Consider the following 27,732-nt stretch of genomic DNA (forward strand, 5'->3'; position numbering starts at 1 on the left):
GGTAATGCTTAGAAAGGTAGAAAGTCATAGATCAGCTGGGTGCTGTCATCCTAGCTACTCAGGAGGCTAAGAGTTGAGGATCACAGTTCAAAGCCAGCCCGGGCAGAAAAGTCCTGGGACTCCAATTAACACCAGAAAACTAGAAGTGGAGCTGTGGTTCAAAGTGGTAGAGTGCTAGCCTTGAGAAAAAGAGCTCAGGGATAGTGCCCAGGTGCTGAGTTCAAGCCCCATGACCAACAAAGAGAGAGAGAGAGAGAGAGAGAGAGAGAGAGAGAGAGAGAGAGAGATGCCTGACTTAAAGGTCTTAGATCTACATGTATACTATACCCATTAAATCCTTCAAACACAAAGCTAACTTAAAATATCATTCCTGGTATCACAAAGAGATAAAGATGCTCTACTTCAACTCTGAAACCACCATCACGGTTGTGAACTGGATACTTTATCCCTGTATTTTGCTTAATGGTGGAGATGAACTCTCAGAAATGAATGGCTAGTTGATATCACTGAACAAACATCATAGAGTGTGATTATACATAAAAGACGCATTCCCCATCACTGGGTGATAATCTTACTGGACATCATGTATGAAGCCTACTGTTGATCAAAACATCACAATGAGATGTACAACTCTACTATAAAGTAAAACTATAATGATGATCTGAGTGCTGGTGGCTCATGGCTGTAATCCTAGCTACTGAAGAGACTAAGAGCTGAGGATCTTAGTTTGAAGCCAGAAAGAATGGAGAAATCTTATCTCTAGCCAGCCAAAAAAAAAAAAAAAGGAAGTGGCTAAGGCCCTAAGTTCAAGCCCCAGTACCAGCATTAAAACAGTAATGATAATAATGATGTTTCCTTATTTAACAGTTGATTGTGCAGAATGTATATGATAGCACTTAATTTTTCCCCTCTGTAATATACTTTTTGATTATTTCCTTCGAAGCATAAAGGGCAAAACTTGAACAAGTTGAGATCAATAAACAACTGGCTTAGTTTAATTTAGTTTTAATAAAGCCTAGCCAAAAGACCTAATAAAGAAAATGGTTATATTCGGATGTTTTTGTTAGTGTTCTGGTTAATCCATTAATGAGAACACTGGACAGGCTGCCAAGGACATGAGTCAGGAGACCTGTACTGGTGCTGGTCCTATCAATTAACAGGAGAAAGACCTGAAACAAGTCACATCAGCCATCCTTGTCTTGTACAAGCTAGGGTTCCTGTCTATTTAAAATGATAAGAGTAAAACAGATGTGCTTTCTGCCATGACTTTTTGAATTCCCATAGGCACCAGTTAAATAAACAGAAGAGTGACTGTTACATAACGAGGGAAATGGAAATGACCACAGTACACAAGCATGCTTTACTGATAAGCTTGAAGCTACCTAATTGGGAGCCGTTTTCACCAGCTTGGTTTACCATGCCATTCCAAAGGGCATGGTTCATTGTTTCAGCATAACATAATCGGTTAGAATGATGTTAATGAAATATAGTACGGGGAGTTGATTCAGCGTACGATACAAGAAATACTTTGTATTCCCATGGCTTGCAATTTCCTTAATAAATCTTAGGCTATTTTTGAAAACCTACTTTGGCAGTGATACAAGCACTGTGGGAGCCAGACATCTCTTTCCAGTCCCTTCTGAATATCTCTTGACCATAAAACACTATTCAAACTGTGTCTGGATTGGTCAGAAGAATGCAGGACTTAGCCTTCTGTCCTTTTACCTACTTTGATTTTATCAGGCTTATCTTCACAAAGGAAATTTTTTTTTTTTTTGCCAGTCCTGGGGCTTGAACTCAAAGTCTGAGCACTGTCCTTGGGCTTTCTCAAGGCTAGCACTCTAACACTGGAGCCACAGCACCATTTTCAGCTTTTTCTACGTACATGGTACTGAGGAATCAAACCCATGTCTTTGTGCATGTTAAAGCACTTTATCACTAGGCAAAACTTCCAGCCTAAAAAAGCAATTCTTAGAAGACTCTTATAACCTTAGCTAATTTCTTTCTTTGACTTTTTTTTTTTGCAGGGGGAGGAGGGCACTGAATAGGTCAAGTCCACAATTTTATTGTCATCTGCAAAAGTCACATATGAGGTATAAAGAAAACAGTCTAAGATGATCAAGCCCAGCTTCCACTAGACTTAGATGTAAGAAAGGCTGGCCCTATTTGACGGGGTCAGAAATAATTTTAAGATTGGATTCTTTCCAGAAGGTGTAATATGGAGAAAAGCAATTAACCAAATGAAATCAACCTATTAACACACAGTAAAAAGAAAGCTCCTACACAAATTCCTCAAAAGCTCTATATAACAGCCTATTGCCTGCATGTAGTTTGTTCATTTTTTTTCTTCATATAATAAGTGCATTCCTGCACCTCAGTAATAGGATTTGTATATTTGGATTTCTTTCCTTTTTCTTTTTTGCTTTTGGCTAGTCCTACAGCTTGAACTCAGGGTCTGGGCACTGTCCTTGGGCATTCTCAAGGCTAGTGCTCAAGGTGAGTGCACTTGAGCCACAACACCACTTCCAGCTTTTTCTGTGTATGTGGTATGGAGGAATCAAACCCAGGACTTCGTGCATGCTAGGCAAGCACTCTACAAACTTGCATGCTCCCAGCCCATATTTGGGTTTAACTACCACTTGGCCTTAAATATTTTGCCTCTAAAGCAGAACACAAAACGGTTTTTCAATAATGTCAAAGAAACCTTCCTAAATATCGTGAAAACTGTGTGCCAGTTAATCCGAGGTAGGGTAAATTCCTAGATGTCACAGAGATAAGTTTTATCTTACTGAACTTCTCTTACTTTTTTTGAAGGGATTTGAAAATCTCAACTACTTTTTTGGGTTTTATTTTCAAAAGATTAAGAGTCATATTAAACAAATCCTTATGAATATTTCCAGGCCTGATTTTTTTTTTTTTAATCACTAAATTATCTGTCCCAACATGGAAGGTGGGGGGGGGGGAGTTGGGGGCCAGGCAGGGAGAGGTTTGATTAACAAGAATGACCAGATGGAGGTGGTAATGAAAAGGCTCTGGTTCTCCTTAGAGCAGAACCTGCAGGGGGTAGACCTATTAAAAGACTCTTTGCTTTGGAGTCATTTCTAAATAGATTACAAGTACTCTGCTTTGAGGTTTACCCCTTGGCCGGTTGTCAAAATGATCAGAACACCCTCAGCATCATACAGAGCTCTGACCTCTCCCAGAAAAGGCACTAAAACTCTTTTGTGTTTGGAGAACCTCCCAGATTACAGGCATGGATGCAATCCACTGAAATTCAGGAGGCCTGGAATCCATCCTCACTCAGCCTAATGTCTCAACATAGTAATGTAAATGTGAGAGTACATATGCTTGTAAACCATCCTGCACAACTCCGATAATCAAAAACTCATTGAGATAGCTCTTCTCTACAAACAAAGCCATTCACAAATACTATGCAATACTATATTTTGTGTGTATGTGTATGTGTTTTACAAATAATATACTTATTAAACTTCCAGGAAATTGAGGATAACTTTAGACTACTAATTGCTTCCTTTATGATTAGCAAACAGAAAAAAATGGTGGAAACATTGAAGGTGCAATTGATACATGAGAAAGGGTATCAATGTTTGTGAAGTAATGCACCTTCTATCTGGTGAATATAATGTAACCCTTCTATTAATTACAATAAAAAATATATTTTAAAAAAAGATGGTGCAATTGAACAGAATGACTTCTTCGGCCACCATCAAACCAGGTGGGGTGGGTCAGAGAAGATTTCCAAGTGTTCTCTTATCACCAGAATTATTGTGGATATCTACCCTCCCTCCTTCCTCAAGCAGCTCAGTTTCATTTCCTAATCTAAATCCTATGTAATTCCCAATCCAAGTTCTATGTGATTCAGCTCACCTACAGTACTCACTCACCAATTTGTGGATTTCTCCACAATTGCTCAAAGGATGATCATTTCTTTAAATGGATGCCAGGTGGCTGCTTTCCTCCACATTTTGGAGGCCTCTCTCTCTCCCTTCTGTTCAATACAACTCTATCCATTCATGTGCTCTACTCAGAACTGATAAGACAGGGGAAGATAGAAAAGCCACACATGTTCTGTTTTGTACCTGCATTCAAAAGCAGCATCTGCTGTGCCTGTGGAACCATCTGCTGCCCGTTTTGCTATGGGAAGGATGGTACAGAATCAATGTCACAGGTCACACAATGGCATTATCTCCTTGGGGCCCATACACACAGTCTCACAGTCACCAAGGCTAACGACTCCTTCCCACCCCCTACCCATTCAGAGTGTTTACTTTCTCACTGGGATCCGTGCTTCTGAGCTTTTCTGCAAAATCAGGTCCCAAAGTTTGTTTTATTAAATTCCCATTTGCCCAAATATCAATTTTTAATTATCAGTTTTTAAATTCTCTTATACTGAAATGTTGTCTGTCACTCCCCCAAGTCCTCCAATCTGTGCATCTGATTCAAAAAAAAAAAAATCAAAGGGATCAACTGTGAACTCTGATCTCAGAGGCGCGCCTGTGTTCGAACACTGCCAATTCCTGTGATTTTAAGCCAACTCAAGTGCATTAAGGAACACAACAACTTCCTTCACATTAAGACACTTAATGTCAAAGGCAAGAGTTTGCCACAGCCAAAAAGGCTTTGATGACATGAATTCTTTCTGTTGAGCAACAACAGCTAAATGAATTCCTAGAGGATCTAAATTAAATTAAAATCTCTTATCTTGTTAACATCTAACCCTGAGGTAAGTAATACAGAGTCTGAGTCTGGACAGTTCTTTGTGCATATCTATATCGTAGAATGTTTATCAGCATCCAAACTCCCTGTTGACTAGATGCCAGTATTATTCTCCTACCCCAAGCTGAGACAATCACACCAAAAACACATGTGCCAGCATCCACTGGAACTCTTCCCTCACCGAGAACCACTGCTTCAGTTCACAAAGCTTATCACTTTGGTGTTGTGTTCAAATGGGTGTCATCTACAGTTAACTGAAGCACAGCCGGGATCTAACAGTCAGATTGTAAAGTATAGCCTGCATTGGTGACTCACACTTGAAATCCTAGATACTCAGGAGGCTGAGATTTAAGGATCTTCTGGAGGCCAGAGTCTATGAAGCTCTCATCTCTGGTTAAGGTTAAACACCAAAAAAGCTAGAAGCATGGCTCAAGGAGAAGCATTGGTCCAGGCCCTGAGTTCAAGCCTCAGCATTGGCATACACACACAACATATACATATATAAAATAAAGCATAAGTATTTCACTCATGTTCCTAAGTTATCCCTGTGCATCCAGCCTTCCTTCTAAGGGTTGTAGTGGGAACAATTTAATTTCAACTACTCAAACCTAAACAAAACTTCAATTACTCTTTCAATCACTTCTACAGTGCACTCTGCTTAAAGTTAAAGAACCAACTCTGCTTAAAGTTTTCAAAACAGAAGTTTGAAGAAAACCATGTAATACAAGAGTTTGGTTTAATCATTTAGTCTCTGTCCCTGTCCCACATGCATACGTGCACATGCACACTCATGCATACATGTGCACATGCACGCATACACACACACACACCCACAATAAGGTAGGGTCAGTGAAAAGAGAGGTTCACAACTGTTTTATTCCTGTTTTCCAAGTACTTCTGCTTCATACCAGTGAATGCCTCCAAAGAACAGCAGATGCCAGCTGTAAGCAACAGATTGAGCCTTGCAAATGGACTGAAATGATGACTGCCCCTGACCAAACATCTCACTTTTACATTTGTGTACAGGGTTGGGATTTGCAAACCTCTGAGTCTGAGAGGGTGAAAGTGATACTGGAGCTGGGAGCAAAAAAAAAAAAAAAAACCACACACACAAAAAGAAAATTCAACTCCTCTTGATACTAAAACACCTGTCAGATATCAACTTTTTTGAGATGTTGCAGTTTCTTAAAGCACACACAATGTTGTTTAAAGTTCATGGTCAATGTAAAAGGGGGGTAAATGCCTTATAAACAACCATGTGGGGGCTACAGAACAGAAACCACGAAAAATACAACTGTTAACTTTTCAAAGAACCATAGCTCTTTATTCAAACAAATATTTACACAATGGAGAGCAATGGCACCAGCCATATGGCCATTCTGTTAAAATAGTGGGTAACTCTGGAGGTTTATTTATTCCCAAAGCCAACTACTCCGTTGCTATACAACTACCACGAACAAAGAATTCAAGTAAGTGCTCCAAGGGCAAAAGTTGAACCTTCTGAAACTCCTTTTAGTGTTAAGAGCTGGGAGGCAAATTTCAAAACTGTATAAATAAAGTCCAACTAGGGAGCTCAGAAGTTCACACCCCACACTTTGAAGCATCTACATCGGTGACACACAGTGAAGTAACTGCAGGGGCAACCGCTGACAGACATTTCCAGGAGGAGCAGGACTGCACACTTTCGTGCCTCTTCCATTGCCCCTCCCGGCGGCGCCTGGAACAGTCTAACTTGAGCATCCCAGCAGACTTTCAGAGAAAGTAAAGCCAGCCCTAGTTCAGCAGCCCAGAACCAGACTACCTAAAAGGCTGAGGTGGTCCCTTCCCCTCTTTTTACATGAGAAAGGCAAAAAGGAGGAATCGCTGCGGGCCAGCTCCACCAGTCCAACCCTTTCCAACAGGAAGCCCCGAGCCAGGGAGGGACAGCCAGCCTTCAGCCCCTTTAATTTCCTGGCGGTGGCGGGGGGGGGGGGGGGGGGGGGGGTGTTTCAGCCAGGTCCGCGAAGACTGGAGCAGAGGTGTCCGACGCGCCTGGGAACAATGTCAGCCCCCTCCCCCCCTCCCCCCCCCGCCTCTGCGGTGGAGAACCTCTCCCCCGGGCTTCCCTCGCACCAAGGGAGACGCGGGGACGGCCACGCCTGAACTCTGAGGGGATCCCTCCAGGGACAGCCTTAGTCTGGAGACAAAGCTGGCCGGACAAGGGAGGCCAGCGGGTCTGCTCCGAGGCCCGCCCCGCACACCCACCGACCTTCTCTTTCCCGAGGACCCCCGATTCCTCCCCCCCCTCCATGGGCATGGCAGAGCTGTCCCCGTCCCGCACCCCTAAATCTCCCGCCTGTTGCTTACGATCGCTCTACCAGGATAACTTTTTCCCTCCAGAATCGGTAAACGCTCCTAGAGTCCTGGCATCTCGGGGGTCGTGGTCCCCGGCTCTGGGCTCTTCCCACCCCAGCCCGGAGCTTTTGTCCCTGCAGTGTGCAAGAGAAACCAGGAGGGGGGGGGAGTCTGCGTCCGGAGCGCCCACTCACCATCTCATCTTCCTTGCCAGCTGCCGCTGTCCCCGGGCCCCGTCGCCCTCCAGCCCGGCCCGGTTCGGTAGGCTCCCCTTCCCTTCGCCCTTCTCTCAGGGATCTCCGCCCCCCACCCCCCTCACCACGGCTTCCAGCCCACAGCCGCTCCAGCCGCCGCCGCCGCGCGCCAGCCCGCGACTCCCGACGCCCGCGACTCCGGACGCCCGCGCCGCCGCTGCGCAACCAGTGCGCCCCTCCCGGGCCGCGGCGGCCACTGCCTCCTCTCCGCCCCCCAGCCCTCGCCGCGCAACCCGCGGAGCCCAACGCGGGGGAGGCGGGGTCCCCCAGGCGCCACCCCGGAGCGCGCGGAGCCCGCGCAGCGCCCTCCCCCGGGGGCCGGCGTCGACCCCTCCTCACCTGGCGGGGCGGCGGGAGCCGGTGCCCGCAGCCAGAGAGGGAAGGCGCGGCCGGGTGCGTCCCGCCACCCCGTAGTTGGGGGGGGGTCCCCCTCGGGAGGCCGTAGTGGGCTCGGCGCGCCTGGGTCCGGCTCCTCTGCACCCCCTGGACCAGCCCGGGCCGCGGTACCTGGAAGTTGGAGCCCAGGTCCTGGGAAGTTTACTGCCGGGGATCCCTGGACGTGCTCCCCATTTCCCGGCGCCACTTTCCCCAAGCCTCGGGGGAGCGAGGGTGTGGAAGAAGGGCGGGAGAGGGAGTGCACACCCCGGGGTGACGACTCCCTGGTCCGGCCCCGCGAACTCCTTTCTGGTTCTGCGAGGCGGGGCGGGGGTCCAAGTGACCGCCCCGCCTCCAGGCAGGTTAGGCGGCCGACCTCAGGCCAGGGTCGGCGGCGCAGGCTCGGATCGCTTTGAGGCCGGTGATCTAAGTTTCGAGATTTTCCAACCTTTTTGTTTTTGGGTTTTTTTTTTTTTTGTCCTTCGGAGCTTCAGTAACCAATAAACACAAAGGAAGCTCAAACTGTATTCCTTAGGCTAGTGTGTAGGCAAGTTCGAGATCCCATTAACACTGCAAGTTAGGAAGCTTCTGTGTAATGTACCCTGAACAGACCCACGAGTCACTTAACAAATTCATATCCATTAAATAGCCATCCATTTCATCCCTGCCAGGAAAAAGTCTGGCAGCCAATTTCAGGGCGAACCTCACCTGTAAGAAAGCTTAGTGTGGGATAGGCCTTGTTCTCTCTCCCTGGTCTGGAGTTTTGGCCCATGGAAACACGCACGGGCGAATCTCCAATAGTTAAATAGCTTGGCTAATTCTTCTCTCTCATCTTTCTTCTCTTTCTCTTTAGAGAAGAGAGAAAAAAAATCCGGACTCTATTCCTCCCATAGCCATAGTTGTCCTTTCTTTCTGCTCAGCTATAACCAAACTTTAAGGAATTATTAAGCTGCCCTTGATTTCTCCCTTCCCATTTTAGTCCAGCCAGGCTTGGTTCCTCCTGTTTCCCTAGAATTGTTCTTGTCAAAAGAAAGCAGTGTAGGAGGCTGGGAGTTTGGCCCAATGGTGGAGTGGTTGCCTAGCATGCACAAAGACCCAGGTTCGATTCCTGGGTACTACATATAGAGAAAAGGCTGGAAATGGTGCTGTGGCTCAAGTGGTAGAGTTCTAGTCTTCAGGCCCTGGGTTCAAGTCCCAGAATTGGCAAAAATAACAATAATAAATAAATAAAAGAAAAGAAAGAAAGAAGTGCAATTTTAAAAGTGCTTCAAAAAAGAAATAACAGATTGCTTATTTCTAAGCCTTCAGGCCTGTTGTGCCAGATGTTGGGAGGAAGTGGGGGAGGGGAGAAGGGACTGAAGCAAGAGGAACACAAATTCTAGGCCAACAGGGCCTATGTAAGGAGTTCCAGGGCAGCCTTGGCTACATAGCCCAGGGTGTGCAGGGTCTTTGGATTGAGTACCAGCATGAGGGAAGGGGAAGGAAGATTGCTTTTCATTTTTCATTTTACTTCCTTACAGCTGCCAACCGTTATATGCACTGAATCACCTTCTCCTGGCAACACTGTTTTGGACTTGCATGTCACACTTGCATGGTTTTATTCCTATCTCACTGGTCACTCCTTCTGCTTCTTCCACGGTCTGAACACTGAGGGTGCAGAGTTCAGACTCTGAACTTTTCTATTTACTCTTACTCCCTTGGTGGTCTCCTGATGTCTCACTGCACTAAATTCTATCTCAGTCCTACCTCCAACCTTCTCCTCTTCGTTGATGTAGAGATGGGCGGCTACCCCTTTGTATTTGTAATTGACTTCTCAACATTTGCAGCCATTGGATTCTTGAAATTCCTTACTCTGTCCCCCAACCATTCTTTCTCAACTCCAAACCAGTCATCTCCAAACCAGGCCTAAGAATCTTAGTGTCAACCCTGACTTTTCTATTTCTCTCCAAGCTATCAAGAAATCAGCCCAAATCTGCTTTTCAAAAGAAATCCAGAATTCAACTATCTCCACTGTGATTCCCACCCAGATCTAATCTACACCATTGTCTGGACTTTCCCTCTTTTGACTTCTGTCCTCTGGCCTGATACTCTCAGCCCAGTAACCAGTGATCCTTTTGAAACTTCGGCAGCATAAATCACTGCTCTGCTCAAAACACTGATGTGGAATTATCTGGGGCAACACTAAACTCTATATGAGGATGCAGGAAAACGCCTGTCATTCTCTGACTTTATCTTCTTCACTCAGCTCTTGCAGCAGTGGCCTAATCAACATTCCTAGAAGAATCCCAGAGAGGAATGTTCCTATGGCAGGGCCACTCGGCTCCCTGCTTCTCTCTACCCAGTGTCTGCAGACCTGGTCCCTAGCTTCTTTTTGAGATAGTGCTTAAATGTCACTGTGTTGCTCAAACCTACCCTGAAACTCCTTAAAAATTTAAATGCAGTTTGCATGCTATAAGCTTTCATTGCTTTGTATTGACAGACTTAACATGTTTTGTTAGATTTTCCTGTTCACTCCATGATACCAAATACCTGAGGTAATAAATACAGAGAGAGACAAGATTTCGGTCTGTGATTACCCTTGTTGCTTTAGGACTCTGGCAAGGTAACCCATCATGGTGAGAACACTAGAGTAGAAATCTTGGCTTTGTGGCCAAGGAATAAAAACAAGAGAGAAAAGAACTGCCTGGGTTTTGACAGCTCAGAGGAAGAACCCAGGATTCAAAACATAATAAATGCTAAGGGAAAAAAAAAGGCTAACTTGCTAAGCACCTCCTTGTTAAAGACAAGGTGAATATTGGTGAAAAAGATATAAATTGAATCATTTTATGATATATCTCTATAAGGACTTTATTACCCCAAGTAATAGCAACTATATATATATATGTATGTATGTATGTATGTATGTATGTATGTTGTGTGTGTGTGTGTGTGTGCGCGCGCGCGTGCGCGTGCCTGAGCACTGTCCTTGGGCTTTCTCAAGGCTGGAGGTCTACCACTTCTAGTACCACAGCACTACTTCTGGCTTTTTCTATGTATGTGATACAGAAGAATTGAACCTGGGTCTTTATGCATGCTATGCAAGTACTCTATAACTAGGCCAAACCCCTGGCATGCATATATATATATATATATATATATATATATATGTATAATATCAAATAAGTGTGAATAAAAGGGAACTTGTGCCCATGAATCTAACAGGAAAAACTGCATCCATGGCCTTCCTGTTACAGGAAAAGTGTTTTCTGAGCAGGGGTCCTGGCATGAACACTGTAAGAGAACAGAGTCTGGGAAGGTTTGGGAAAGCATGATCTAGCCTGTGCAGCAGACTGCCTGCTTGTGGAGAGGAAGGAGGAGTGAGAGTTAAGGCCTAAGAAGCTGGGTGGGACTTGGGGGGGGGGGAATAGGGATTGGAATTTTAGATTTGATGTCATTTCCTTGTCCTGAACTTGCCCTGGCTGGATAAATACAGAAGAAACCAGAGGTTGTGTAGGAAGTAGAATCAGATTGTAGAGGACTAGGATGAAAGTGGAAGAGGAGTTCCAGCTACAAAATTTAGACCCAAATAAAAACTTTACAGATGTTATATTGTGTTTAACAAAGGTATGAATCTCAAGTCTTCTCAACAAAGTATTCACAAAGCTCCAATTAAAGTGTTGAATCTCTGTCCACTGCCTACTGCATCTTTTTTACTTTTCTCTCTCTGCTATGTTGACTATATAGTCCTAGACTAACACTCTTACAGATAGGGAAATTATAAAGTGAATTAATAAAATCATATGGTACCTAAAACTTTTACCAGACTTTAGTATTTACTCCTGGGATAAGTTCTAAATTTCTTCCTTATTTCTTCCCTCCCTCCCTCCCTCTCTCCCTTCCTCCCTTTCTTCCTTTTTTCCTTCCTTCCTTCCTTCTTTCCTTCTTTCCAGTGGTGCTGGGATTTGAACTCAGCCTTCATGCTCTCTCTTTTTGCTTGTTCAGCTGGTATTTTACCACTTGGACCCTGTCTCTAGTCCTCTTTTTGCTGGTTACATTGGAGATAGAGTATCACAAACTTTTCTCCCTGGCTGATCCTCTGGATCCTCTGGATCTCAGCCTAGGGAGAGAGATTAAGGGCCTGAGCTGCTGACACCCCCTCAATATTGAAAAGTTTATTTCTGACACATATGCTCATGACTAGTTGTCAGAGACATTCTCCCCCTCCCTGAATTCTTAGCATAAGAATGTGCCTGCATAGTTCCTTGCCCTAAAGTCATTAAGCAACTCACGTCTGCTTGTATTGATATGTAAACATTCTACCACCTGACCTCCAACCCTGAGCGGTGTCCCAACCCCCTCTTGCCTCTCCTGAAGAGGCATATAAACCCCCGTATGAAAAATAAAATTCGCAGCTTCATCAGAACGCTTGTCTTGCTGCCTTCTTCGTGTCTCCTGTCCCTTTCATTCCTTCCTCTAGGTTCTTGGCCCTAGTTGACATCCCGCTGGACGGGACAACTAGTAAAGTTTTTCATTCAACTCATTTGGTCTTTTGGCTATCCCCAAGAACGAAGAGTTTCTGTAAATTACAAATATGCATAATAAATGTGATTGATGGAAGTGACTGAAATTTATTATTCAACCAGAGTCCAAAACAAACAAGCAAGTGAGCAATAAAAACCTTAATACTCACTGTCTTTGATCACTCAAGGATGATGCCCAAAACATCTCTAGAACTTCAACATGAGTATACTGATATACCTTTGATATACCTTTAATGTTAATATTAAAGTTAGCCTTAAACCACTTAACTCAACAATTCACCAGAAGAAATTCACATATACGTATATTGAAATGAATTTGATAGCCAAGAAGCAAAGAAGGGTGAATTTAAAGGATGTATTCCTCTTCTACACCAGATCTATGGTTAGAGCTTCTGGGTCTCTTTTTCCTATTCCTCTATATAAAATTCCAAATAGGGCTTAGAGTGGTGGTTCATGCCTATAATTCCAGCTAGATTGGATGTGAAGGTTAGCCCAGATTAAAAATAGCAAGACTCTTAAAAAAAAAATGAGTGCAAAAAATGAGTACTTGTTTAGCACAGGTCCCTATATGAGTTTAAGCCCAAGTACCACCAAAATAACATCCTCCCTCCCCACCACCCCACCCCAGTACTGGGTAAACTGTGAGGACTATCTCCTCTCTTCTTTCTTCCACTTCAGAATGGAGCACTGGTAGAGGGTCTCACTCCAGTAGTTTGTTGAGCTTTGACAAGCAATGTAATCAAGGAAACTCTGATGTAATATTCTGTTTTCTACCTGCTAAAAGCTCACATTGACAAGCTGTCAGAGTGGTTATTCGGGTGGGATATTACTGATACAGGTGATTGTAAAGGATTGCATCAATGAAGGTTATCATGACATGTGATGAATACTTCACTGTTAATTAGTTATCCAGACACTGGTAGCTCACGCTTGTAATCCTAGGTACTCAAGAGGCTGAGATCTGAGGACCTCATTTCAAAGCCAGCTTGGGCAGAAAAGTCCATGAGACTCTTATCTTCAATTAACCACAGAAAAAGAGCAAAAATTGGTGCTGTAGCTCAAGTGGTAGAGCACTAGCCTTGAGCAAAAGGCATGTAGGGGACAGAGTTGAGGCTCAGAGTTCAAGCCCCAGGACTGGCAAAAAAGGGGGGGGGAGGTTTTAGTATTGTACAGTAAATGTTCAACAACTGTACACCACGATGTTATGGTCTCATTGGAAATATTAATCCTTGGTTTTTATTCCAACCCATGAAATTCCCAGGACAAGCAGAAGGAGAAAGGTGCAGACTATCTCCACACATAGAGATGTCCCTTAGATAAGTGGACTCAGTCTTCCCAAACATTACGTGCAACCCCCAGCCCTCCTTCATTGCATTCTGGAAGAAGTTGATTACAGCCACTCATCCACCTCCATGATCTGAAATTGTTCTTGTGTCCTTCATTCTTTATTAACCCTTTTCAACAATCCATTCCAAATCATTTTTTTTATGTAGTACTAGAGTAAAAAAAAAAAACCTAGCGCCTCCCACATGCTAAGCACACACACTAACACAAGGGCTTCATCCTCAACCTTCACTTCTATGTCTTGAATATCCCTCAGACACTGGAATTATAATTTCCAAAATTTCTTGTCTCAATAGCAATAAATAACAATTTCAATTCTTTTGTCAGTCTCCTGTTCCCTCCTCCTTCTCTTGCAAAAAATTTCTGATTGGGAAGGCAGGCTCTTATTTACTTTTATATTCCCTGTGCAGCAAGGCAGACATAGCAGTAAATGTTTATTGGGTAAGTCCACCCATTGGTTGAAAATACTGATCATCTATTCACATCTCTCCAATGATTACAATTCTTCCTTGACTTTCCAGAGCCTTTGGGATAAAAATAGTCCAGGAATTCTCATGAAAACCAACAGAATAAGCCATCTGGTTATTCCAAGTTTATTCCCACCCCTCATCTAATAGCTTACCACTTTCTTCTTCTTCTTCCTATAAAAAAAAAGGAATGTCTCAATGACCACTAACTTTGCAGTTACCCTATGAATCACACTTATTCACTTCTTCCTTCATGATCAGTTTACCCAGTAATAGTCAACTCAAAAATCATCCTCTTCTGAAAGTTTTTTCCCAACTTTATGCCTGGTGGTGGTTAAGGGATAACATACTTCACATTGTTTTTGTATTGTAGCATTTCTTTTATATTTCAAATCTGTTTAAGATACACATTTCCTATAATTGTAGACTTGATGACTCCCATAAAAGTAAAAAAATCCCTTAAAAATTCTCCCTTGGAGACTTGATTCTATAAGCCCTAGGAAATCGACACTGGAAACCCTTTCCACGGAGATGGTGCTGAAAGCGAAGAAGGGAGCTCCTGCCCCTCCTAAAGCCGAAGCCAAGGAAAAGGCTTTGAAAGCCAAAAAGCAGTGCTGAAAGGCATCCACAGCCACAAAAAGGAGAAGATACACACTTCACCCACCTTCCAGCGGCCCAAGACCCTGCGGCTCTGGAGACAGCCCAAATATCCACGCAAGAGTGCTCAGAGGAGAAACAAGCTTGACCACTAGCGATTATCAAGTTCCCCCTGACCACTGAGTCAGCCATGAAGAAGACAGAAGACAACAACACGCTTGTGTTCATTGTGGATGTCAAAGCCAACAAGCATCAAATCAAACAGGCTGTGAAGAAGCTCTATAACATTGATGTGACTAAGGTCAAGACCCTGATCCGGCCTGATGGAGAGAAAAAGGCACATGTTCCACTGGCTCCTGACTATGATGCTCTAGATATTGCCAATAAAATTGGAATCATCTGAACTGCATCCAGCTGGCTAATTATAAATATACATCATTTTCCCACTAAAAAACATTCTCCCTTTTATACACCATACCTACACTATAAAATGGATGTGTATGTGTGTGTGTGTGTGTGTGTGTGCGTGTGTTGTATATATATCTATATACAACACACGCACACACACATATAACAAGTATAGTGGAAAATCCTTAGGGTTATTTGCCCAGGAGCATTCTGTTTTTAACTCCTTATCTCTGGAACTTAGCATAAAGAGTATTTAAATAAAATACTACATCAAGATGGAAATCACCTCCCATAAATAATCGAGGACATTGCCATGCTGAGCTGGTTATAGAGAAATGCTGAAAGAAAGGAAAGCACTCAGCACACGCCTAAATCCCGTATTTGCCAGACCATCTACTGAATAACTGAAATTATAAGGAAAATACACATTTGACAAGGCCACTTATTTCTCTGAATGCATAGGGGATATTTTGCAAGGATTTCAACCAGAACCACAAATTCTGTGCAACAGAACAAGTTGAACTGGAGGCTTCTGCCTCCTGGGAGGAAATGGTAATAGCATCAGTTGCTCTAGAGCTCACAAACTTGCTGACTTCTTTTATGCATCCCATCCCACCCCTCTCTGTGTGGACTTCATGTCTGAACGACTGAAAAGTCCCTCCACACTAGATACTGTATTCTTCATATCCCACAGCATCCAGTTTGAGAAAACTCTCCAAGTGTCTTCAGTGAAGTAAGATACGCAGACCTATTAATGGGCACTTGAATTAAAGATCTGAGCAGGGATTATTAGACTCAGGTTAGCTAGTACTAGCTAGACACCTAGATTTATATTAAAACACACTAGCCCCTCCCCTTTCTATATTTATAAATATTTGCTGGAAGTCTCTGAACGATGTACTGACCAATAGAGTTCTCATCAAAATGGGGTACATCAGCACCTCCATCTTCCTTGAGCTCCTCTCTCTGTGTATCTTCCTCCTCCATTATGATCTTCTGCCGAATCTCAGAGGAGACACTGGGACTGAAGCCAACCTGTACTCAACAAGAAGAGAGAGATGATTGAGAAGCTGAAAGCTGAACCAACCTCTGAAAACTGAAGATCAACAGACCTTCATTTGTGAAGCACAGATGTTGACCGTCTGGGAAACATGGCTATTGAAGTTGAAAAAACCAGACATCCTGGGTTACCATGCTATCTTACCACAATTCTCCCATAGAATGATACAACTTCAACACTATGCCTATCAACAGCAACAACAGGGCACTGTAGGGTAGAATAAGTATAGATATTTTCCAATGGTCCCTAGCAAACGAATATAGCAGGTCCCTTTTGTTCATGAGGAATACAATCCAGTAGTATCCCAAAGGATACCTGAAACTCCAAATACCACTGCAACTACTGCATGTGCCAACACTATATTGTTTCATGTATATACATATCTATACATTTTAATTTATAAATTAGGCCCTATTTTATTAATAATGCAACAGAGCAATTATAATAGTATGCGATAGTGAAAGTTATATGAAAGTGACTTTTTCCCTTTTACTTTATCAAAATAACTAGTTATTTAGGGAAAAATGATGAAAGGGTCACATTGATCAAGGTGTATTGTACTGATGATACCTGATTTGTGGAATTATAATCTACTTAATAAAAAAATGAGAAAAAAATAACTAGTTACTTAGCAACTCCTTTACTTTTATTATTAGGTTGAGCAATATCACCTTTTTATTTAAAGGAAACTCTTTATGAGTTCTCTTAAGTATATCCAAATCACTATTATCATGAGTCCTGCTTCAGAAGCCATTACCAAATAAAATAAGGATAGTTTAAACAAAGGCACTGCAGTGTGTCAGTGGTAAATACCGTGTTTCAGACAGCTACTAAGTATAAATGGGTGAACAGCATATACAATGTGGACACACTGATTAAAGGAAGGACTCATATCCCATATAGGATGCGGTATGTAGCTTGAAATCTAATCATACTAGTCAGAATGTTATCAGTTGTTTATTTCTAGAATTTTCCACTTAGTATATTCAGACCATGATGGTCTTTTGTTCATGGAAATATAAAACTTGGATAACAAGGACTATTATATTAGGAAATACTTAGAGATCAAAAGAAAAGGATTTTTTTTTGTCGAATTGTATTTGTTAGGATTTGTTGTCACTCATTTTCTTCTTCTTGTTTTAATTGGTCCAGGGGCTTAAACTCAGAGCTTGCATGAGGTCCCTGAGCTGTTTCCCTTAAGGTTAGTGCTCTACCACTTTGGGCCATAGCTCCACTTCTGGTTTTCTGGTGAATAATTGAAGAAAAGAGGCACATGCAGACTTCTCTGCCAAGGCTGGCTTTGAACTGTGAGGACTGATCCTCAGATCTCAGCCTCCTGAGTAACTAGGATTACGAGCATGAGCCACTGGCTGAATCTATTCTTACTAAAGTAACTTTCTTGGGAACCTTGTTGCTATAGCATCTTTTAGCTTTGACAAAATCTCATATTAGGAAGAAAGAAATCAGCATCCTTGTTCTCAGTACCTTCCTGAGGAATTTTCGACTTCCAGTGGGAAAATCTTGTCAGATAAATCCTCCCATTTGTTGTATATATACTCTGAAAATATTTTCTCATTTCATTCTCACAATAACTCTATGATTTTCATCTTACAAACAAGGAACTAGAGTCTAAGGAAAACTAACATTCTAAAAACTCACAATAATGGTTAATGTAACCCCAAAGTGAGGTACTCCCGTCTCGTTTTCAAATATTGGAATAGTACCAGTGGTCAAGTTATTCTTGATGTAATAAAGAGGAAAAACTTTAGTGGTGATAGAATTGAGTATAAAAGATAGCTGGTGGCCAGTCATTAATTTTGCAGACAATGTAAATAAGGCAAAAAGAAAACACAAAGAAGTTGTTCAAGGTCAACAATAAGAAAGAGAGATACAGAGGTCCAGCTGAGTTTGTTTTTTTCTTTTCTTTTTTTTCTGGACTTGCTTCTACTCAGGTCCTGCATACTATCTCTGAGCTGCTTCTTCTCAAGGTTAGCGCTCTACTGCCTGCCTGAGCCACAGTGCCACTTCTGGCTTTTTCTGAGTAGTTTATTGGAGATGACAGTCTCATGGACTTCCCTGCCAGTCAGGCTTTGAACTGAAATCCTCAGATCTCAGCCTCCTGAGTGGCTAACGTTATAAACATCATCCATTGGATCCATGTTCCCTGACATGTCATTTTAGCCTGAAACCAACATGAGAAAAAAAATACCAATGGCATTTCTATAAAAATTAGGAATAAGGCTCACCATCTCTTTTACTGTCGAATATTTTTTTTAAGATTTAAGGAAAACAATTAAAATAGCAGATGTAGAATTAAAAAAGAAATAAAACTTTTCAGACAATAGTTTACAGAAACTAGGAAAATCAAAGATTAATCAGAAAAACCCCAAGAAGAAAGAAACAAAGACCTTTTTTTTCCCCAGGAAATGAGTTATTTATATGATGTTCATGGCCATTGAATACATTATTGTGTAATCCTTCAAACAAGGACATTCTCTAGATAACTATTATACAAAGACCAGTCAGGACACTATCACTGATACACACTGAATTCACAAACTCCATTCAAGTTTAATCATTCCAAAAAGCTCCTTTGAGGGATCCAGTTGGGGAACATGTGTTTCACTTAGTTGCTGTGTCTCTATAGTCTTTTTTTCAGCCTGGAAGTACACGGCAAGAGTGACCTTTATAGATGTAGTCATCCTCATTCCTATATTTTTTGAATTAGGAGTAAGGGAAAAAAGGCAAAGGAGCAACCACACAGAAAACTTGTCTCATCAGACATATAAAATGAGTCATGACTCCAATATATAGAGAGAAACCTGCAAGTGATGTCACACTTTTATCTTAGTTTTTACAATAGAAGCTTTGAAGTTGGCTATAAAGATGAACATTTTGAACTGCTGAATTCTCCCTTGATACAACATTCACAAGAAATAAGAATGCCTTGTTTCCAGGAAAGTTCTAAAGCAATCTCATTTTGATTTAGTAATGCTTCTCTTAGATCAGTGCATTTTTCAGCTTGCACTATTTCCAAATAAATCTTAAGAAATTTGATCTTTGAGCAAATGTTAAACTGAAATATACAGCATTTGTGGGAGCAGTCAGAGATATCCCTGGACCGATTTTCTACACTACGATTCTTGTAGGGTATAGATAAGAGACAGAGTTGGTGTGGAATGAACTTAAAGCCAGAAATGCAGGGTTTAAGTCAGACTCCAGAGCCAACATTGTAGGAAGCCATGCCATGTATCTTTCCTGCTGCTTCCTGGTCCCAAGATGACAGAGAATTTCTCTCTCTTTTTTCTCTCTCACACAAATTCCTTTACCCTGTGGGATAGCTTACATTATCTATCTGGTCTACCAATGATCCACTGCGAGTCTTGTAAACTTTTTAAAATTTAGGAGTTAGTATAATAGCTTACCTTTGGCACCAGTGTTCATCCATTTAGCTAACCCCACTTTGAATTTATTTATATCTTTGACCTAGGGCATATCTGTCCTACATCCATATCTATATTTATATTTTTATTCATGTTAATTGTATCTATGTATCTCTCTAGATAAATGGCTATATAGCTATTTCTGCTTGCATTTTTTTCCAGTCCTAGGGCTTGACCTGAGGGCCTGAGCACTGTCCTTGGGCTTTCTCAAGGCTAGGGCTCTACTACTTAAGCCACAGCACCACTTCTGGCTATTTTTTTCCATGTATGTGGTATGGAGGAATTGAACCCAGGTCTTTGCTTGCATATTTTTTGTCTGGAACAATCAATACTTATTCTGATTTGGCCTTGAATGATAATGTATATTGGGATATAGTAAATAGAGCATAAATATATTTAACAAAAATGAATGAGCAGAGTTTTATGATAGGATCATTGATTACTACTTCAGATAGGTTTAAACTGATGACTGCAGAAGAGCCCTAGTAACTTATTATTTATTTATTTGTTTGTTTTTTGGTCATGGGGCTTGAACTTTGGGCCCGGGCATTGTCCCTGAGCTCTTCAACTCAAGGCTGGTGCTCTACCATTTGAGTCACAGCGCCACTTCTAATTTTCTGGTGGTTAATTGGAAATAAGAGTCTCACAGACTTTTGTGCCCCGGCTGGCTTTGAATCATGATCCTCAGATTTCAGCCTCCTGAGTAGTTAGGATTACAGGTGTGAGCCACCGGTGCTTGGCTTCTAACTTAACTGACTTTAGAAATGTGCTGGTGGTAAGGTTCCTTTTACCTTCATAGTTCCCACATATTTTGAGAAAAAGAAAAAAAATGGGATTTTTAAATAAAGAAATATTTTCTCTGAAGTCTAATAATTTTTTAAATATATGGCAACTTCTTTTAAAATCCTGTTCATTATTCAGTACATGTTGCATTAGATAAATGTAAATGATTCCTTGGAAATGTTTAAAAATGTAGTATGTAAGGTGTTTTACTAAAGTTTCTACAATATTTCTGATTCCATTATTTGTGATTTCCTTTTATTTGTCTTACTGCCTACAGGTCTTAAGTAAATATAGAGATTTAAAAATACTGAGTTGTGGCCAGGCACTGTGACTCATGCCTGTAATCCTGACTAGTCAGGAGGCTGAGATCTGAGAATTGCAGTTCAAAGCCAGCCTGGGCAGTAAAGACTGTGAGACTCTTATCTCCGATTAACCACTAGAAAACCTGAAATGGGGCTGTGGCTCCAGGGTAGCCTTGAGCTGAAGACTTAAGGGACAGTGCTTGGCCCAGAGTTCAAGCCTCACAACTGACCAAAAAAAAATACTGTGTTGTGATTCTCGCTCCCTCTCTCTCTCTCTCTCGCTCTCTCTCTCTCTCTCTCCCTCCCTCCCTCCCTCCCTCCCTCCCTCTCTCTCTCTCTCTCTCTCTCTCTCTCTCTCTCTCTCTCTCTCTCTCTCTCTCTCTCTCTCTCTCTCTCTCTCTCTCTCCCCCCCCTTTCCCTCCTTCCCTCTCCCTCTCTCCAAAGCAAAATACACAAATATAAGTTTCCTAAAGTTCCATAATACTTCGTGTTCACTATGCTGTGATTAAACTCTGGGCTGTGTTGCCTATTTTAATTGTCATTTTCTTAACTCATAGCTTTTGGAAACAAAGGATTTATACACACTAAAAAGGGGACAGCCATTTTTCCTTGAAAAGTCACTACTGTTATGCAATATGATATTTCACAATTGAATAGAAAATTGCTACACACAAGAGAAAGAATTTTAAATCACCTGAACTTGTGAGGTCTTTTCTGAGGAGAAATCGCAGCATCAGCATATGATGAAGAAACTATATCATACGCCTACCACTAATCTAGTGAACACTTGTGAATTAGAGGAAGAAGAGAAAGAAATATGGCAATCTGGAAGAATTCAGAGGATGTGAGCTCCACTCCACAGTTCAGTAGTTTTATGTGTATCATTTAGTGTAGGTAAGAACGAGATAGGAGAGCAAAATTGCAAATCTCTCCATAAAAGTAGAACTAAAAAGCTGAAGTTGAGTCTTTACTCTGAATATGCACCTTTAAGCAATTCGATTCATATCTAATCCTTGGTGATAATATGTATGATAATAGGAAGTTAAAAGATTATTAGTTAAGGATCAATAATATGGCTAACCTCCCAGTTCTACAATATACAATGTCAGTCTATTTTTTTAAATGAAGAATAAAGAAAAATTCAGGAATCCAGGATAGGAGATTAACTATGATGCTTCCATTCAGAGAGATGAAATAATCTATTTGCTCTTTGAGTTGTTATGCAATGTGGTGCTAGATTAGAATAATCCATCCAAACCCTTTCACCTAATTCCTCTCTTTACCAATTACAAGCTGTAGTGGGATGAAGCAATATCCAAGAGAAAATGAAAGACTGATGGCCTCCCTTGGTTGTCCATGACATTTTTATCCTTAGTATCTTGGCTCTAAGTGATGCTGATGATAAAAGAAGGTAAATGTTTTACACTCTGAGTGAGGAGTCTCCTAAGTAGTCAGGAAAACACTTGGAAATTAGGATGGCAACTGTAAATATTTGCCTATATTCCTTTTCATCTTGCAAGCAACCATATTTATTCCATTTGAGAAAGGATGGAAGGGCTAAAAAAGCACTGGGAAGTCTTCTTCATGCCCTATAGTGTTTTGCACTTGTCAGGGACTCAATAAATACTTCCTAGGTTTAACTGGGTTAACTAAAAGGGAAATATGTAGAACTTTTTAGAAGCTAAAATGTTTTAAAGTCTGTATAAGGAAGGTTTATCTAAATACCTGTTCCATCACTGGTGCTTACAGAATAGAGGGGATTAGAGAGGGAGATCAGATGATTAATACATTCAGTTATACCGTGTGTGTGTGTGTGTGTGTGTGTGTGTGTGTGTGTGTGTGTGTGTGTGTGTGCTTGTGTGTGTATACTGATCTTGGTATTTGAACTTGGTGCCTGGGAGCTGTCTCTGAGCTTTTGTGCTCAAGATTATGGCCCTATCACTTGAGCCACAGCTCCACTTCTGTGGAGGTTAACTAGAGATTAGTGTGATGGACTTTCCTGCACAGGTTGGCTTTGACCTATGATCTTCTGATCTCAGACTCCAGAGTAGGTAGGATAACAGGCATGAGCCACTGGCACCCATCTGGGGATATCTTTGTGACCCAGGTTTTTGGCCATTTATGGGAAATATTACTCACATGGAAACCAATCAGACGATATTGGGGTGGGAGCAGGCCAGTTTCCCTTGGTTGCATGTTGACATGTCTGGACATTAGTTGCTGAAAAACCTCTTGGCCTCCTGCCCCCATTTGACTCATTCTGTCCCTAAGGAGAGGAGGCAGTTCTCTCTTTGGTGTGTTGGGTAATAACCTGGTTTTTCTTAGATGGCAGCCAGCCAAACTCAGAAGCTGAAGTTGCTGCTCCTTTGAGCTGTTTCCAGGGGCAGGCCTGGTAGGAAATCACACACTGGCAGGTGGAACACACTTTTAGGAAGTTCAAAGTCATGCATCTGGTCATGTCCTCCGTTGTGAACATTATGGCATGAAGAAGATATTTTTCTTCTTCTACTACACTTTAGTATTTATCTCTTCATTGTTTTCAATAGGGGAAAAAAAGCACTATTTGGGGGCCGTCAAATCTACATACAAATCTACGTGTTTTCAGCCTGGTTATTTGATACTTCTCAGAAGAAAACTGAGATTGAGCAGAGCTGTCATTGTTTGTTGAAATACTTGCCGTACTGAGTCATAATCAAGAAGATTGGTGAAGGATAGGTAGAAGCCCCAAAGCTGAGGCTAAATGTGCAGGCAGACTCAGTTCTGAAAAGTCTCTAGAAGTCACAGTAATGGCCCTGAACTTTACCTCAGAGGTCACAGGTAACTGTTCAAGGGACAAGAGAATTTAATCACTCAATTTTCCTAAATAAATCAATTTAATAGACAGTTGATCAATTTCAGAAGGGCAATTTGAAAGAGACCAGTTTACAGATCTTTCAAGGTAGAAGACTATGAGAATATGATTTGAGAGCATATTGGCTTATTTTGTTTTTTTCCTCTCCTTTTTTCTCTTATCATTCTTAATATTTAGTAAGAGAAAAAATATTGCCTCTAATGGAGGAGGAGGAAGAATAAGAGGAAGAGGAAGATGAGGAAGAGGTAGAGGAGGAAGAGGAAGATAAGGAAGAAGTATAGAAGGAAGAAGAGGAAGTGGGAGAGGGAATGTAAGAGGAAGAAGAAGAAGAAGAAGAAGAAGAAGAAGAAGAAGAAGAAGAAGAAGAAGAAGAAGAAGAAGAAGAAGAGGAGGAGGAGGAGGAGGAGGAGGAGGAGGAGGAGGAAGAGGAGGAGGAGGAAGAGGAGGAGGAGGAGGGAGGAGGAGGAGGGAGGAGGAGGAGGGAGGAGAAGGACAACATATATATTGACAGTTCTACTTTATGCATAAAGAAGCTAGTTAGTCTGTGGGTGTACAGCCAGCAAGCAGAAGATCTAACTTTAAGCATATCTGACTTTCCTCCCAATCTGATACTGTGCCTCAGGGAAAGCTCAGATCACTTCACAAAGCACTCTCTTGGACAATGTCTCATGAGAGTTTTAACAAAATTCTTGGATCAATTCACTCCAGAGTTGCTTATTATCATTAGAAAAATTATATATTTAATAAAAGAATTCCTAATGTATTTGAAATCACAAAATATAGTATTTGTACTTAGCTCATCAATTTAATGTAGTTTTGACTCAATTGAAACAGTTAAATTATCATTATATTACAATCAAACAGATAATTCACGCAAATGAATTTAATTTTAACTTTATTTGTTGCTGGGACTTGTACCCAAGCCCTACACTTACTAGGCAAACTTTAAACCACTGAAGCAAAACTCAATTTCCCAGTGGTAGCTTTTAAGACATATCTTACAAGCTGGGCACTGGTAGCTCACCCCTTTAATCCTAGCTACTCAGGAGGCTGAGATCTGAGGATCGCAGTTCAAAACCAGCCTAGGCAGGAAACTTTGTGGGACTCTCATTTCCAGTTAACCACCAGAAAAGTGGAAGTGGCATTGTGGGAGAGTGCTAATCCTTGAGCTGAAGAGCTCAGGGATAGTGCCCAGACTCAGAGTTCAAGCCTGATGACTGACAAAAAAAAAAAAAAGAGATGCATTCGGCAAAGTATAATTAAAATAAGAACAGAGCAGTGATTTCTGATTCATTCAACATTCAGCAGAGCACCTTTTATGTGCTATGTACTATCCCCTTTAAAAGCATGAAAGAGGATAAACTGATCATTCATTCTGATCTGCTCTGAAGGTCATTACAATCTGCCTTCTGAATAAATAACCTGAATGAATGAAGGCAGATAAAGCATCCCACACAGGGATCATGAATCAAACTTTAAGACACTGAATTATCTTAAATTAAATACTTCTTTTCCAGATGAGTTTTTTCCTCCCCGTAGTAAGACAAAAGTAGGCTGAGAATGTGGCTTACTGGTAGAATGTTTGCTTAGCATGCATGAAGCCCTAGGTTCAATTCCTCAGTGCCACATAAACAGAAAATGCTGGAAGTTATACTGTGGCTCAAGGAGTAGAGTGCTAGCCTTGAGCAAAAGAAGCTCAGGGACAGTGTCCAGGCCTTGAGGTCAAGTCCCAGGACTGGCAAAAATAAATAAGTAAATAAATAAAACGCAAAAGTGATCATAGTGCTTTACATTCCTGTAGCAAAAATATGACAGATATTTATTTAGCTAGGACTATGAGTGTTTTAACATTCCTGTTAGCATTGCTCACTCCACACTTCCTAGTTTGGGATAGAAACTCCAAAGAGCTGTAATAATAAGTTGTCCCTGTCAAAGAATGGACTTGTGCTTGTAAGAGGTCAAAGAACTAATGATGATGGTTGATTCCAAACCACCCATCAAGTCCTGTCTGGGATCCATCCTATAATTAGAAATTGCAGATATGCAGCCCTGTTTTGCTGCCTGAGGTAGGCTGCTCCCTGAGATACGGAGAAGCAGAACCCTCTGGCAGTGGGCTCTGATTCAGCTTTCTAAATCAACCCCACTCTTTACCACATGACTGCACCTCCCTTGGCAGAATGGTCAAAAGAATGTGGAATGGTGACGTTCTTGCATTCCTACCTTGTCATGGAACAAAATTTCAAAACTACCATTGGGCTTTAAGGATCTCTCCTTTGTTCTGCTATTATCAAGTTTTCTTCTATCCAGAACTCCCAATTTATTTCAGGAAATAATTAGAGTTCAATTCTTGTTGTTTCTACCAAGAGCCCTTAAGACTCAGGCAACAGAAAGAAAAAAGACATGGATGTTTTGGCTACCCATATGTGGATAGAGTTTTCCTTAGTGTTTCAAGGGCATCCTTTTAAATAATTGGATATTTTAAACAAATGTCATATTGGAGGAACTTAACATAGATGTTATATTTTTGAGGCTTAAATTTAAAATAGTATGTGACAAGAAAATCTTTAGTTTTATAATTTTAATATAAATAATAAAACTATAAAGATGAAAGGACATGCCTCTAATAGAGTAAAGATTTAAGTGAACCCCAAACTGAGCACATCCAAGTGAAACTAAACTAATGCAGGGGTTACCAAGTATGGTTTACATATTCTTTCAATTGAGAATATCTATTTATCTCACTTTATTCTATGTATAGTCAGTATGATTTTCACACTGTATAAGCCTATACTGAAGAGTTTAAATGGTGAGAACTTTTTGAAAACAGTATCTTAAAGGCTTACAGATCTTTTCTTTTCAGGGTGTAAGAATTGTCATATAGCCAGGTGCTGGTGGCTTACACTTGCAATCCTAGCTACGTAGGAGGCTGAGATCTGAGGATTGTGGTTAAAGCCAGCCAGAGCAGAAAAGCTTACAAAACTCTTAGCTCCAATTAGCCACCAGAAAACTGGAAGTGATGCTGCTGTGGCTCAAAGTGGTAGCCTTGAGCAAAAGACCTCAGGAACAGTGCTCAGGCCCCAAGTTTAAGTCCTACCAAAAAAAAAAAAAAAAAGAAAAGAAAAAAAGAATCCTCATCTTTATACATTACTAAAGTAGAAATACAGCCACAGAAATAAGGATATGGATATAACATAAAAAGATCACACCTTTTTGTGTATGCTTTCAATTATACTACAGTGATTTTTGTTCATGCAATGTATATTTTTTCTTTTTTGATATTTCTGTTTTCTGACCTATGCCGATGTCTTTTCCTTGGAGTATACTATGGACAGTTTTACTTGAATTTAGAGATTAAATTGCAAGTCTTAAAAGATGAGGCCATTATGACACAGAAAGTTACACAAGCAGAAATGTAAGGAACACTTCTGCCATTGCTTTAAGGAAATTCAGAGGTAATGAATTTTTTATGTCTGTATGCCTAAAAAGGTTAAATTTCCCTGGCCTTTCCAGATAGGACATATTATTAAATGTCTAGTAAAGTTTGCAACTGTTTGGAATCTTTTAATCAAATTAGCTTAGACTATACAAAATTCATTTGCTTGCATCAATGGACATCATTGTACACTCACTGGGCTTCAAGTTCATTGACCAACACATTTTCCCCCAACTTCGATCTCTGTTGAGAACCTAAGGACTCTTATTCTCCTAATAGCATGATAGCTGTTACCCTACCTGCCAGCTGCAGTCAGGGTTATATGTTTGACTTCCATTTCCAGGGTAAAGAAGATGCCCTTCCTGAAGGATTTCTCAAGAATAAAGACTTTCAAAAAACTAGAAACCCCTAGTTAAATTGTTTTACATGCCCATTCCAGAATCAGCCACAAAGAAAAGTTATGAGATAAGCCTCAAAACAGTCAGGCCATTGAGGAATGTGGAATGAGGTAATCGGAGTGGATACCTCCCCCAAATCACAGTTCTGTTAAAGAACAATGGAAAAAGGGATGCTAAAGGCAACCGATGATGTCCATTCCCATGTTCTTGGGAGGAACATGGCTCTACAGTAAACACAAAACCCACCATGCACATTAATGCACACTAAGATTTGAAATCGAAGCCACCAAAGGATTCGGATAAAAATGTTTTTGTGTGGAGATACACTGCCTCTGATTCCCTCTGACAAGCGTGGATGACTGCAAGTCTGACAGGTGGTTTCTGGTCCAGACTTCCAGAAGGAACTGGGCAGACAGCCAGTGGAGG

General features: G+C 41.3%; 1 protein-coding gene and 1 pseudogene across 8 annotated transcripts in view; one reads left to right on the forward strand and one right to left on the reverse strand.

The window, feature by feature from the left end:
- The window catches only part of Phldb2 (pleckstrin homology like domain family B member 2), a 93,908-nt gene extending 85,865 nt beyond the window's left edge, over positions 1-8,043 (reverse strand). For 3 of the 8 annotated variants that reach the window (XM_090346759.1, XM_090346768.1, XM_090346752.1), the window contains exon 1: positions 7,266-7,479. The gene's annotated coding sequence lies outside the window, so the exon portion shown is untranslated. Of the gene's footprint in view, positions 1-7,265; positions 7,480-7,832 lie in introns of those variants that run through there. The other 5 variants (XM_090346785.1, XM_090346792.1, XM_090346776.1 and 2 more) reach the window with 2 other exon arrangements.
- Positions 8,044-14,562: 6,519 nt separating this feature from the next.
- Positions 14,563-15,031, forward strand: LOC150069359 (large ribosomal subunit protein uL23 pseudogene; annotated as a pseudogene).
- Positions 15,032-27,732: the final 12,701 nt, after the last annotated feature.

Source organism: Megascapheus bottae, chromosome 1 (assembly GCF_031878675.1).
Source record: "Megascapheus bottae isolate mThoBot1 chromosome 1, mThoBot2.hap1, whole genome shotgun sequence".
NCBI classification, from domain to species: domain Eukaryota; kingdom Metazoa; phylum Chordata; class Mammalia; order Rodentia; family Geomyidae; genus Megascapheus; species Megascapheus bottae.